Source organism: Sus scrofa, chromosome 5 (assembly GCF_054392235.1).
Source record: "Sus scrofa isolate SSC_HxYL_T2T_F1_AM1 chromosome 5, Sscrofa_HxYL_maternal_Yorkshire_Landrace_v2.0, whole genome shotgun sequence".
In the NCBI taxonomy this organism is placed as follows: Eukaryota; Metazoa; Chordata; class Mammalia; order Artiodactyla; family Suidae; genus Sus; species Sus scrofa.
In genome coordinates this window covers 73,115,207-73,128,559 of record NC_139387.1, presented here as the reverse complement: position 1 = coordinate 73,128,559, position 13,353 = coordinate 73,115,207, and the positions used below count along the sequence as shown (strand labels likewise).

The 13,353-nt window shown below is 51.1% G+C and overlaps 1 long non-coding RNA gene across 2 annotated transcripts in view; it reads right to left on the bottom strand.

Annotated features, from left to right (window-relative positions):
• Positions 1 to 1,982: 1,982 nt before the first annotated feature.
• The window catches only part of LOC106507534 (uncharacterized), a 29,015-nt gene continuing 17,644 nt past the window's right edge, over positions 1,983 to 13,353 (bottom strand). Inside the window, exons 3-4 of one of the 2 annotated variants that reach the window (XR_002344133.2) lie at positions 3,448 to 6,545; positions 1,983 to 3,274 (exon numbers count right to left, since the gene is read on the bottom strand). This is a non-coding gene — a long non-coding RNA (uncharacterized LOC106507534). The remainder of the gene's footprint in view (positions 3,275 to 3,447; positions 6,546 to 13,353) is intronic. The other variant, XR_014803945.1, reaches the window with a different exon arrangement.

Sequence of the window (13,353 nt, the reverse complement as noted above, 5' to 3'; positions counted from 1 at the left end):
GGCTTTGACTGGAAGCTGTGAGATTTGGGGCTGCGCAGGTGCAGGCCTCAGAGCCACGTGGAAATAGGAATCCTTCAGGAAAACGTCCGGAGGGGCTGAACCCCTAAGAGCAGGGGAGGCGGCAGATGCCCACGAAAGGAGCTGGTCAGGAGAGTCTGTGAACTCGGAGACAACATCCACAGTTTGTGAAATTTAAATGAGGTGAGTGATGAGAATAGAGATGGAGGGTGCAGACTCTACCAACTAGATTTGCGCACGCGCGTGCGCGCGTGCACACGTGTTGATGTGTGTGTGTGTGTGTGTGTGTGTGTGTATCAAAGGAAATACATGGCATTCATACTCTTGTCCTTGCTGAGGTTTCCTTGTGGGCGGAAAACGGACCCAACCCTCTCCTTTCCAGGATGAATAACCTGAGGCCCAGAGGAGCAAAGCTGGACCCCAAGACCCCAGGCAGGAATGCGGCTGGGGTGCAAATGACCAGCAGAAGGGTCGAAACAAGTATTAGGGACTCCTGGGGCCAGTGAAGCCAACGACATTGGTCCCATGGCCCTAGGTAGACATTACTGAACTTTTGGGTTTTTATTTATTTATTTATTTATTGTCTTTTTGCATTTTCTAGGGCCGCTCCTGCAGCACATGGAGGGTCCCAGGCTAGGGGTTGAATGGGAGCTGTAGCCGCTGGCCTACACCACAGCCACAGCGACGCGGGATCTGAGCCATGTCTGTGACCCACACCACAGCTCACGGCAATGCTAGATCCTTAACCCACTGAGCAAGGCCAGGGATCGAACCCGCAACCTCAGGGTTCCTAGTCAGATTCGTTAACCACTGCGCCACGACGGGAACTCCTGAACATTTTGGTTTTAAAAGCCATATTATGTGCTATTTAAATGTCTTGAGATGCTGTATCCTGCAGAAGGGGACGTGGGCCCTTTTTTGAGAGGCTAGTTGATGTCAGGGTCCAGGTTCTAAAAACCACCACCCAGTGTCTAGGAGGGTAAAACTGTCCAGAGGGCTGACTGTGACCACCCAGAGTCCTCAGTGGCAGTGGTCACACCCCAGGCAGATGTTTCTGTCCACTCCACATCACCAACCTGCACCATGACCCATGTTCCTGGGACACTGTGAGGTTCCTGCTTGGCGGGGGGCGGGGGGGGCAGGTGCATGGAGAGTGGAGAACGGAGGGGAGAGAGAGAGCACTGCTAGAAACTAGAAAGTCTTCTCCAGTGGTACCCTCAGAAGGTGGACTCTGAGGGGGAGTGAGTGTGGGGGTGGTGGGAGTGGGGTATGGGTGTCGGGGTCCTTGTACACCGGGATCAGCAGGTGAGTCCACGATCTTCCATGGGATTCTAGCCAAGCCAGAAGCATCCTTCACTTGAGGAAGATGCAGCCAGGACAGTCAGGCTGGACCCCATCCCCCTTCTGGTCCCGGGGTACAGTGTGCACCTAGAGAGGCCCCGCACCTCTCCAGCATCCCACACACAGGCTCCCCGAGCCCCACCTGCCCCTGCTCAGAGTCCCCCACCTTGCCTGTGCTGAGAGCAGGCAGCAGTACCCGGGCCTGGCAGGGCTGGCAGAGCAGGACTCTGACCCACGCCCCCACCCCGCGCTCCCTACCCTCCAGCTGTCGCCCCCCCTCCAAGCCCACCATTTGGCAGAGTGCAGCCCCACCCCCAGCCCAGTCTGGTCCAGCAGGCGCGGCTTAAGTTTCCACAGAAAATCTGACTTTCCTGGGGTTTGGAGCTGGCCGGGCAGGGAGGGAGGCGGATGGTTTCGCTGCCACTGCCGCTGTTCCAACTACTGCTGGCTTTGGGACCCCCTTTCCTCCCACGGCTTCTGGCAGGGCACGTCCCTGCCACTACAGAGGCTTGGCAAGTCCTGGCAGGAGGGGGCGGGGTGGCCTGTTGCTGGATCCTATTTCTCATTCCCTGAAACTCAGAATAGCAAGCATCCCTCTTAAGGGTCACTTTCAACTTCTCAAAGAAGTTTCTAAATTTTATTTCACTCGATCCCCATGAGTTCCCCAGGAGGCAAGCGGGATAATTAAGATTAACTGCTTTCAGTCAAAGGAGAAGCACAGACCAGAGTGGGTGAAATGACCGGCCCAAGGTCTCATGGCTGGGTTGCTGGCATTCCCCAGGCCACGTTGCACTGCCACGCCCTCTCCAGGGGGCACAGAGGTCACAGCGGAAGTGTCTTTGCACTTTTCAGGGCTTCCCTTTGCATAAAAGAACCTGGAGGTGCCCCATGTGGGGAGTACATGGAGCAGTGGAGGAAAAGTAATTCACTCTTGAGCAGCCTCGCTACGTCCAGGCACCAGAAGCCGCCCTCCTCCCTTCTCGCCCCAACTTGCTGGAAACACATGCTCTGTGATGATTTCTGTGTCCTGGGCAAATCTTTTGATCGACATGGAAACCCAGAATGAAAGATGCTTTCTCTGTGTTTTTCCATAGGCGCGGTGGGAAGCTTCAGAGGGTAATGGAAATTAGAAAGTTTAGGGAGGATGAAGGCAGAGGAGGAGCAGACACGCACGTGTGAGCGCGAGACAGGAGTTCCTGGGCTTTGACCAGGACGTGCCTGCCTCTTGGCGGTTTCGTGTGTGGACTTAGTGACTTGATCCTGCTACAGGCTTGAGAGGAGCACCCTCCCAAGGTAACAGACAACTGCCCAGCCCTGAACCACAGGACCAAAGTCACTGGGTCCAGCCTGTCCCTGAACTCTCCCAGTGGTGAGCCTGAACCCTGGTCTTGCAGGTTTCCGGAGAAGGAGGGCCTTGATCCATCCTCAGGTCTCTAGGGTCTACTTTGAGTCTAGCCTAAGCCGTTCCTGCTGCATTTTCGAAAGACCTTTGGGTCTCCGTGGAGAGAGAGCAGGCAGGGTGCCAACAGGCAGGAAATGAAATCACGAGGCCGGTCATTTGCCTCTTTCTTTCCTCTCGCCCACCCCTCCTCCGTCCCCATCACCCTGCTGCCCTTGCCCATGGGGCTCCTCGTCTGATGTTTTCACCGTGATGAGCTTGGTGCCTTTATGTGCTATAGATTTTAGCCGTGAGCCTTCAGGCTTCTCTTTGCCGCCCTGACAAGGGAAATCCCGTAATGAAGGATTTCACGGAGCTCTGCAGGCTGGGAGAGGCTTTTCTTTCCATCTGTCATCTTACTTCACGCCTTGACCTTTCTGTTCCCCTGTGAGGCGGTACCAGGAAGATGCTTGGGCTGGAGAGTGAACGTCTGGGTTGGGCCATGGATGGGGTGGTGAATGAACCACAGCAAGCAGCCTGGGGTTGGGTGACGTTGAAACGGCACATTAAGGGCGAGAGCGCTCCCTTTAGAGTGTGGAAGGAGGTGGGTGGGGTTTAAAGCAAGGAGAGAGGCTCCAATGAGAAGGGGGTCCTGCATGAAGTGGGGACCACAGAACGGTCTAGGAGCCGCAGGGTGGCCAGACACTCACCTTTACCAAAGAAGCCGAGGCTTTGGGCTCCACCAGTCTGGGTTTAAATGCTGGCTCCACCCCTTGCTCGATACAACCTTGGGCATGATGTCCTCAGGTCCCTTGATGCCCTGAGCCTCAGTTTCCTCATTGGGAAGTCAAGGGTGGGGACACAGCGTCACTGGCTGCTCTGCGGATGGAACAGGCTACTGTCCGAGCCGCAGTCGTGCACCTGCAGGGGGGCAGCACATCACCAAGGACGCTGGGCACCTGTCAGGGCCGGGGAGTTTGGAAGATGACGGAAGCCAGAAAGCCCAGAAACCCCCCCATCAGGGTCTCAGCTCCGGACAAGCAGTTGTGGGAAAGCAGCTGGAGACTTCGATGGCCACGAAGAGCCACCTTCCAACCAACTTTCCCATGTCGAGTGGAGGGGGAAGCTGGAAAAAATGCCAGTCTCCAAGACTCCACCAGCAAATACCCGCCCGGCCCTGCTTTGCAAAGGCCAAAGCCTCCGAGATGCACAAGGATTGTGATTGTTTGAAATGCTGGTAACATTTCATCTTCCCAGAGACCTTGTTCATTTATCAGGGTTCTTAAAACCCTTTTGTTCATAAGCTCGTGGTGAGTACAAAAAACATTCTATCTAATATCAGAGCACAGCTGTTCCCCAACAGACAGACCTGGGGAGAAAGCCCTTAAAAGGGGGGGAGGGGGGCCCCCACCAAACATGAGAGAAGGCAGTCGGAGCAGCCGCCTGACAAGAATACCCTGTGTGGGGATGTGTGAGAAAGTCGCCCCAGCGGCAGTGCCCCCCCACCACCACCCCCCGAGAGGGAGGCTAGGCCCTGAGTCGGGGCTCCACCTCTCCATCGAGTTCTTGGCAGCTGCACTGAGGCCCCAGCCAGGGCCCCTAAAAATGTTTGAAGTAGGTGTGGAGTCTGGAGTAACATCTTCTTAAGGGCCAGTGTGGCTGGAAAAAAAAAAAAAAAAAAGCCTAGTGGAAAACTCTGTCCATCCAAGGCCACAGAAGACCAGGAAATATTTTCTAAAAAGGGCTTTGATTGCTCCTGAAAGCACAAGACAGAGTGAGCAGGGCCAGGCCAAGGCAGGGACTCGGTGACGCTGGCCATTGGCTGGGGGAGGTGGGGGCAGACAGGTCTGGAGTCTTGGATTTCTTTTCAGCTCTTAATTATTTTGTCGGAAATCGGGTAGAACTTCACAAGTTCGGATAAAGGAGAAGCTCATCTGTGTTTATGAAATACCTGGAGAGTGGAAATTGCTTTACAAGGAATTTTCTTTCACAATCGAGCCACATTCTAAAAGGGAAAACGTGATAAAGTGAACCGAGGTGCATTTTCGACACTGAAAATACAGTCCCCTTCTTATCGATGCTAGTACATTACCGAAGGTGTGATATGCTAGCATACGACACAGGTGGGGTTAAACGTGGTGCTGGGTGGCCCCGAGAAAATGTCTCAGCCCCTCTGTGCTGGGATCCCTCAGTGGAATGAGAAAGAGGGCACCTACTTCTTAGGGTTGCTGTGAAGGTTACGTGCACTTTTCTATGAAAAATGTTTCGAAGAGGCCGAGAACCTCTTGAGCCCCCCTAAAAGTAGAGGCCATACTTTTAATGAGATGGAGGATGTCACCAGGAAACAGGTGGTCCCACCTCGACTGCGAATTGGATCCCATAAGATCTCCAGGCCTTGGTTTCCTCTGTGGGAGGCAAATGACACCTGTCTGCTCCCTATGACATGAAAGCCATGGGTCAAAGAAACTTGGGAACTGGGATCTGTAATTGTTATTTATCTGTAATTTATGGTGTAATGAATTTCCTTTCCATCGGCAAATCTTCTCATGCAAGAACTTTGAATGAATAGCTAATCATTTTACCTGATACCTGAGACCCACCCTCCATCTGGATCCTTATTCCAACACAATCTATTGCAAAGGAGACACAGAGAGACAATCGGGGAAATTTGACATTAGGGAATCATCATTCATTTCTGTTATAAATATGTCCTTGTGGGAGAATTCTTACACGGGGACACAGGGAATGTTTCTAGATGAAATTGCATGACGTTTGGGTTTGCTTTAAAATCATCTGTGCGGGAGGGCTATTTGGGGATAGGTGTAGATAAAAGAAGATTGGCCATATGTTAATAATTGTAGAAGCTGGGCGAGGGCACATGGGAGTTATTTATGTTATATTCACTATCCTTATGTTTGAAAATTTGCCATAATAACAGGGAAAAAAAAATACCAAAAAAGTCCAGAAGGGGATCAACAATGAAACACCCACTGTGACAGCTGAGCACAAGGAAGAGGGTCCTTACCAGGGACGCTCGGGTAGTTGGGCTGCCAAGAAGATGCCTAGTTAAGGGAGAAAGCTGGAAAGTGGATGGCCTGCCGCAAACAAAGCTGAAGTGACCAAGTCACTTCATTTCTCCAGGCTGCTGTGTCATCTCCTATCAAGTGAGGAGAGAAGACTCCACTGCCCCTTTCAGCTTTAACATGATGTGACTTTCGAGGATTTCAAAAAACGAAGTCCACATCACCAGATTTTTCTAAATGGAATAGACAAATCTCACTTTCAAGTGAATGCTGCCATTTCAAATGTATCAGAAATTCTCTCAATTTGAAAAAGCACTGTGGGAGACTGTCTAGCCAAGCACAAATCTTTTGGTGAAGTGTGTACCCTCTTCCCCAATTTATTTGTGGTTTCTGATGTGCTTGTTACAGTAAAAGGTCAATGGACCAAAGCCTAAAGACTTTGGAGAAGTTCTTCCAAGCTCTATTTCTGTGAGCTGCATGATGATGTGAAAAGAATCCTTTATGTTTCAATTCTCATTACAAAAAAACAAAACAAAACAAAACTCTCAAAGCCAGGCATCCACTTTCCCAGCTCAGCAAGCACGGAGAAACAAATGTCACCTTCCTAGTGATCTTGGTGAGAGGCTTCTTCTGGCTTGAGGTCACTGCTGGGCTCCAGGTCTTACCACCCAGATGTAGACAGAAGGGGGTGTGATAAAGTCCAGTCTATGTGGTTGCCTGGGCATCTTTTGGAAGATGCATTTTCAACATCAGTCTTCATATGAGATGGTTTTAGCATCTATCGCCTACAAATGGAGGACAGAAGGACAAAAGAGCAGTGAATACAGTGTTTGGGATCAGCTGAGTTGGTCAACCACTGACACAGGCTGACTTCCTGCCCGTCTCAGGTTTCTCTGTGCCCACATGTTCATTCCTAGCACTTCTGACGCCAAATACGTGGGCTTCAGCCCCACACCAGTCAATACTCCCAATCTCTGGGTGTCCTACAATTCAATTCCGACACTAACCACCTGAGTGAGCACAGACTCCAAGGTTAAGGGCTCAGACACTTAAGACTGCAGATGCTAATCATAAGACCCAGGTTGCCACCAGTACTGCTGACCTAGCGGCTACAAGAGCGGGGGTTCCCACAGAGCCTTCTCAGGTTCCACCATGGCCAGGCTGGCTCAGAGAACTCAGGACGAGTTTCCTTGCCAGGATTATAAGGACCTTATAAAGGATACACATGAACAGCCAGAGGAAGAGGTACACAGGGTGAGGTCTGAAAGGATCCCAAGCACAGGACCTTCTGTCCCTGTGGAGCTGGGACCCCCCCACCTTCCCAGGTTCAGTTGATTAAATCATCAGCCACTGGTGGGAGTTCCCGTCATGGCGCAGTGGTTAACGAATCCGACTAGGAACCATGAGGTTGCAGGTTTGGTCCCTGCCCTTGCTCAGTGGGTTAACGATCCGGCGTTGCCATGAGCTGTGGTGTAGGTTGTAGACGCGGCTCGGATCCTGCGTTGCTGTGGCTCTGGCGTAGGCCAGTGGCTACAGCTCCGATTGGACCCCTAGCCTGGGAACCTCCATATGCCGCAGGATCGGCCCAAAGAAATAGCAAAAAGACAAAAAAAAAAAAAAAATCATCAGCCACTGGTAATTGACTCCATCTCCAGCCCCTCTTCCCTCCCAGGAGGTTGGGGGATGGGGCTCAAAGTTCCAACACTCTAACCATGCCTTGGGCAGTTGGGGTGACCAGCCCCCATCCTGAAGTTATCTAGGGACCCACCGGTGGGGCTCTTTAAAACAAAAGACACACCTTTTGCTCAGGAAATTCCAAGGGCTTTGGGAACTCCATGTTAGGAACCAGAGACAAAAACCAAATATATATTTTGTATGGGGGCACAGCTACCCCACAGACTTGGAATTACAATTTTCCAGGACAGGGTTGTTAATCTCTCACTTCTCCCAAGAAGTGCCTGGTTTGGTCTTAGCAAGAACTCAACACCAGTTTGTCCTCTCGAAAGCACCTGCACTCCCTGATCACCAAAAATGCAGACTAGACACATCTTTGAACAAATCCATAGGCAATACTCTGTGCAGGCGCGAGAGGAGGTACAGAGGAGCAAGAAGGTCCCCCACAGACGGGTCGGAGATAACCCCAGACTCTGATGCCCGCCCGCGGGTCTCCACATGACACTCCATCCAGTACCGGCTGGCTCCTTAGCTGCCAAAGATGGGGGCCCCCATTCCTTCTCTGTAACATGGTGATAATAACATCAACTCGTAGGGGTTTGGGGAGGATTAAATGAGATAATGCCTGGAAATAGCGCCTGGTACAGGCTAAGTGTTCCATAAATGTCTTGTGAGCGTCTGTGAGATATATTCATGCAAGAGACTGCTAGTGCCAGGGGATGCCACAGCAGACAGGTGGCAGGACATCAGATGCCCAAGGCCAAAAAGACAGTAGGGAAGGTACGTTTGCTGTAAGAACTGAGTTATTGGTGAGAGAGGTGTGGGACTGACTGGGCTGGCTTCCAGAGTGTCTGAGGCTTCCAACACCTGAACGTCTGGTCTGAGCCTCAGCCTGCTGGGGACCCCTTCCCTGAGTGAGCATGGACTGGCCCAGACATCAGAAAGCTCTGAATTCTATGGGGCCGAAGGGGATGGCCGGTCAGGGAGGGCTTCATGGAGGAGGTGACAGTGGAACCAAGGCTTCAAAGATGGATAGGGTTTCGGGAGGTTAGGGGGCAGGGACAATGAAGAGGGCAGCTTCAGGGTGGCCCACCTTCTCTCCTTAGAGGCCCCTCCTCTGGGCAGGGTCCGACGCCACCTCTACCAGGGCTGAGCAAGGAACACCGTTAGGGACGTGTCCTTTTTTTTCTTCCTGAGGTCCCACTGCTGCTGCCCAAACAGAAACCTACTTTTTCTTGCCTGGCTCTTGGGAGAGCTGCTACAGCCCATCTCAGCTCTGAGGGCTGAGGTCATGCCAGCCCTCCCCCTGGGCTCTCTCCTCTCCCGAGGACCATGTCCTACTGGTCTCCTAGAAGCCACAGCTCATCTTGGTGCGCTGCCCAGCTCGAGGGTGCCAACCCGCCAGCGGGTTCTGAGGCCTTCCCTGGCCAAATCCCAGGCTTGTGGCTGCCGCCTCATCACCCTCCCCACCCCCCTCCACCCCCAGAGCTGCAGGGATGCGGCCGCCCCTGGCACCCCTCACCAGCTGAGCTCAGAAACTTTATTCTCAGAGTCCTGACCTCCCACCCCGGGGCTAACACAGGAGATTTCAAAGGAAAGACAAAACCCAACCTGAGGGGTGCCTTCCTATTTCATCACAAGATGTAAGTAGTGAAACATAACCCAGCTCTTCGACTTATCAGCTGGGTGAGCCTGGGCAAATGCCATCCCCGGCCCCCCGTCTCGGTTTCCCACCTGTTAAACAGTGATGACCGTCCTGGAGTTCCCACTGTGGCTCAACAGTAACAAACCCACCTAGTATCCATGAGGACGTGGGTTCCATCCCTGGCCTCGCTCAGTGGGTTAAGAATCCGGCGTTGCCTTGAGCTGTGGTGTAGGTCGCAGACGTGGCTCAGCTCTGGTGTTGCTGTGGCTGTAGGGTGGGCCAGAGGATGCAGCTCCAATTTGACCCCTAGCCTGGGAACCTCCATATGCCTCGGGTGCAGCCCTAAAAAAAAAAAAAGAAAAGAAAAAAAAACAAACAGGGATGGCGGTCCCTGTATTAATCACCTACGTGGACTGAACCAGTCATTTATAAAAGAAGTATCTGAATGGTGCCTTGCGCAGAGGGAGGGCACGACTCGTATTACACTGTGGTTATGACTATGCTTACGGGGGCAGGGGACTGAATCAGACATCACTGGAGACATTGCTTAACCTCCGTGAGCTCCGGTTCCTGCATCTTCTTACAATGGGAAGAACCACTGCACCTACTTCATTGACCGTTGGAGGACAAAGAAGATGCTGCTGCCCAACGGTTTTGCGTCAGTGAGTCATGCTGTACTTGACATGTTCTTAAGTAAGACAAAGGTTTATAGCATACAAAAAAAAAAAAAAAAAGCACGTTGCCTGCCTGACCCCCAGGAAACCAGGAAGCAAAATGATTTCCTTTCAGGATTTCCTCTATCTGCACAACACACAGACCTCTGTCCACCCTCTGGGAGGGTGGCTGCTGTGGGTACCAAGAGGGCATGGACCTGCCACGTGGCTTTGAGGGTGAGATCAGGAGCCCGGGCTTTGCTTTTGAAAGACTGTGGTTCAAGTCCCAATTCTGCCACTTACCGGCTGTGGAATTTAAGTAAATTTCCTACTTCTTCCTAGCCTCAGTTTTCCTCCTTTCTAAAATGGGATCCCTGAACACACCTCACCACGGAGGAGTGAGAAGTAAGTGAAGTATTCATAAGATGCCCAGCACACTGTCTGGTAGATATTACATGCTGGATGAGTTTGAGCCATTCTTATCCACTCTGGGTTTCTCAAATCCCTTCTGAAGACCGCAGGGCACTCTGTTCAGGAAGTATTTTTAGGGCACAATCTGCTCTCCTCTTCATTTTTCAGGGGAAGAAGGGTGCGGCCCTGGCCTGAGCCCCAAAATGCCTCTGCCCAGTGCCAGCACTGCTGACGTGTGTATCCACCATCCATGCTGCTTGGGGTCATGATCCTCCTCTGGCTGCAGTCGTCATTCTCGTCCCCATCAACACCGCTGCTTCTGCAGAGCTGTGAGCACGCTGGCGCTGCTTCTTCTGGCCAATGGCTTCTCTCTCTGGCCTGTGATTGGTACCCCCGAGATTCCAGCCCAGCCCAGGCATGCCAGCTATGTCAGCGTGACTCCGGTTGTGTGCGTCTGACATCCACATGGCTCCGTAGAAGGCAGGCTCCAGCAAACGGTTATTTGGAATGCTGCAAATATTTGATGGCTGTCAGGTTATCTTTTTGGGGTTAGGCCATTAAAGTCGCATCTAATGTTTTAGGAAATGAAGGAGAATAAACTGCACGTGGAAATTCATGGGGCACAGAGAGAATTTTTATGGAGGCAGATGCAGAGGCAGGGACAAGGAGATTTTTTCTTTTCCCCCTGAAACTTTGTAGTTTTTCTTCCACGTGGCTATTTCACTTGAACTCAAAGCAGAGACAACCCCATAAGATGAAGCAGAGAGATGCCACAGTAACAGATTCAGTAAACCTGGGGCTGCTGGGTCACTTATAAGGCACGTGGCCCGACCTACCTGGTTCCCATCATCCCATCAGAGAGCCGTTTGCTCTGTCCTTAATCTCTACTCAACCTTCAGCACACATCCGGGAAGAAAAATCCTTTTCCAGGAGTTCCCACTGTGGCACAATGGGATCGGCGGGCATCTCTGCCACACTGGCTCGATCCGCAGCCTGGCATAACAGGTTAAAGGATCCGGCATTGCTGCAGCTGCAGTGTAGGTCGCAGCTGTGGCTCAGATCTGACCCCTGGCCTGGAAACTTCCATATGCTACGTGGCAGACAGAAAAGTAAAAAAAAGAAGAAGGAGAAAAGAAAAACACTTTTCCAGACAAAGCAAAATCCCACCTGTGTGCCTTTTAGTCCCCGCCTAATCCCTCCATCCCTGTGCTGTCCGAGGTGACCAGGACCCAGAGGTTCCAGCCACAGTGGTCAGTTCTTGGCCCTCTGAGAAACCATGAGCTTCCTCACTTTAGTTCCTGGGCTATATCTCCTTTGCTCAAAGCATCCTTCCTTCCCTTTCATACCCAACACCACTCACCCAAACAAATGGCCTAACGAAGAATCCAACCAAACGACAGGCACGCCGCCAGGCTGTGATGGGAAAATGGGCAGACCAAGCATCAGAGCCTTCCTTCCTCCACACCGGGACTCAGGTGCTGCCTCCTCCAGGCAGCCTTCCCAGGCCTCCACTCAAGTGAGCCCCCCTCAGCCTCCCTCTTCCTGTACTCCCATGACACTGAGACAATTCCTATCTTCCCAAAGCTACGTGTGTGTGTGTCTACTCCCCTGTAGAGAAGGCCGTTGAGGATTGGGACCGACCTCCAGGTGTTCATTTTCTGTCCTGGACCACTTTTGAGGCTGCAAAATCAAGACCGCAAGACTCTTCTCTTCCCTGAGCGGAGGAAGGATAAAGCAAGATGAAGCCTCGGAACATTGCAAAAAAGCAAAAAAAAAAAAAAAAAAAAAAGTGGTAAAGGGAGGCGCCCAAATGCCTGTTAATTATAGGAAGTGGTTAAATTATGATACATTCTAACTATTAAAAAAAAATTCTACACTTACAATGAAAGAAGCAGCTCTATACCCAGTGGCATAGAAAGACTTCCGGGCGGGGGTGAGGGGGAGCTTCAGGAACTGTAAGAATATCTCACGAGAGAGCCCCCTCACAACCAGATAATTGATGAGACAATGGACAACAAATAGTACAACCTGATTCTTTTACAGATAAAAAAAGGAATATATTTGAGCACATATATGAGGCCTGTAGCTAAAGTGCAAGCAGAGTGTCTGGTTAAACAGTCGGGGCTCAATATACCATATTTCTTATTTTTTGAAGTGACTTATCCAAGTTATCAGCAATTGGTTACTGACCAAAGAAGATGAGAATCCATGTCTTTTAACCACCAGTGTCATTCTTTCCATTACTCTTAGCTTTTTCTTCGATGGCAGATTCAAGATGAAGGATGCCAGATAACGGCTTAAAAAAGGTGGTAAGAAAGAAAGGCTATTTAGTCTCTCTCTCCCCCAAAGCCAGGAACCCTCCTTAGAACCCAAAGTGGGGGAAACACTCATAGAAGGAAACTGTTGGAATAAACACTAGACAAGGAATTTGCAAACCAAGATTATGGATGTTGGTCTACTATTCACCAGCTCAATGATCTAACCAGATTGAGTTTACTCATCTATAAAATTAGAGATTTGGGAAAAAAATCGTCTTTGTTTCCTTCCGACCCTGAAGTGCTATGAAAGTAGGTTCTGCTATTAGCGCTGCAGTAGATTTCTTTACAAGAGAACATAATTGAGTTCTAAGGAAACTTTTATAAGGCAAAGGGCACATAAAAATTGCAAGTAAGAAAAGACATGAGAATTGGCTTCATACATTTGGAAGACTCTCTAGTCACAGAGGGGTTAGACTTACTTTGTGAGGATCCAGAGGGCAGAAATAAGAACAGGGAGTAAAAACCAACACAGGCAGTTCCTACTCAAGTGGGACTTTCTTTTTTTTTTTTTTTTTGTCTTTTTGCTATTTCTTAGGCCGCTCCCACGGCATATGGAGGTTCCCAGGCTTACACCACCACCGGCTTACACCAGAGCCACAGCAACACGGGATCCGAGCCGCGTCTGCAACCTACACCACAGCTCACGGCAATGCCGAATCGTTAACCCACTGAGCAAGGGCAGGGACCGAACCGGCAACCTCATGGTTCCTAGTCGGATTCCTTAACCACTGCGCCACGACGGGAACTCCCTAGTGGGACTTTCTTGTTTTGCTTTTTAGGGCCACACGTGCAGCGTGTGTAAGCTCCCAGACGAGGGATGGAATCGGAGCTGTAGCTGCTGGCCTAAGCCACAGCAAAGCCAGATCCAAGCCTGTCTGCGACCTACACCACA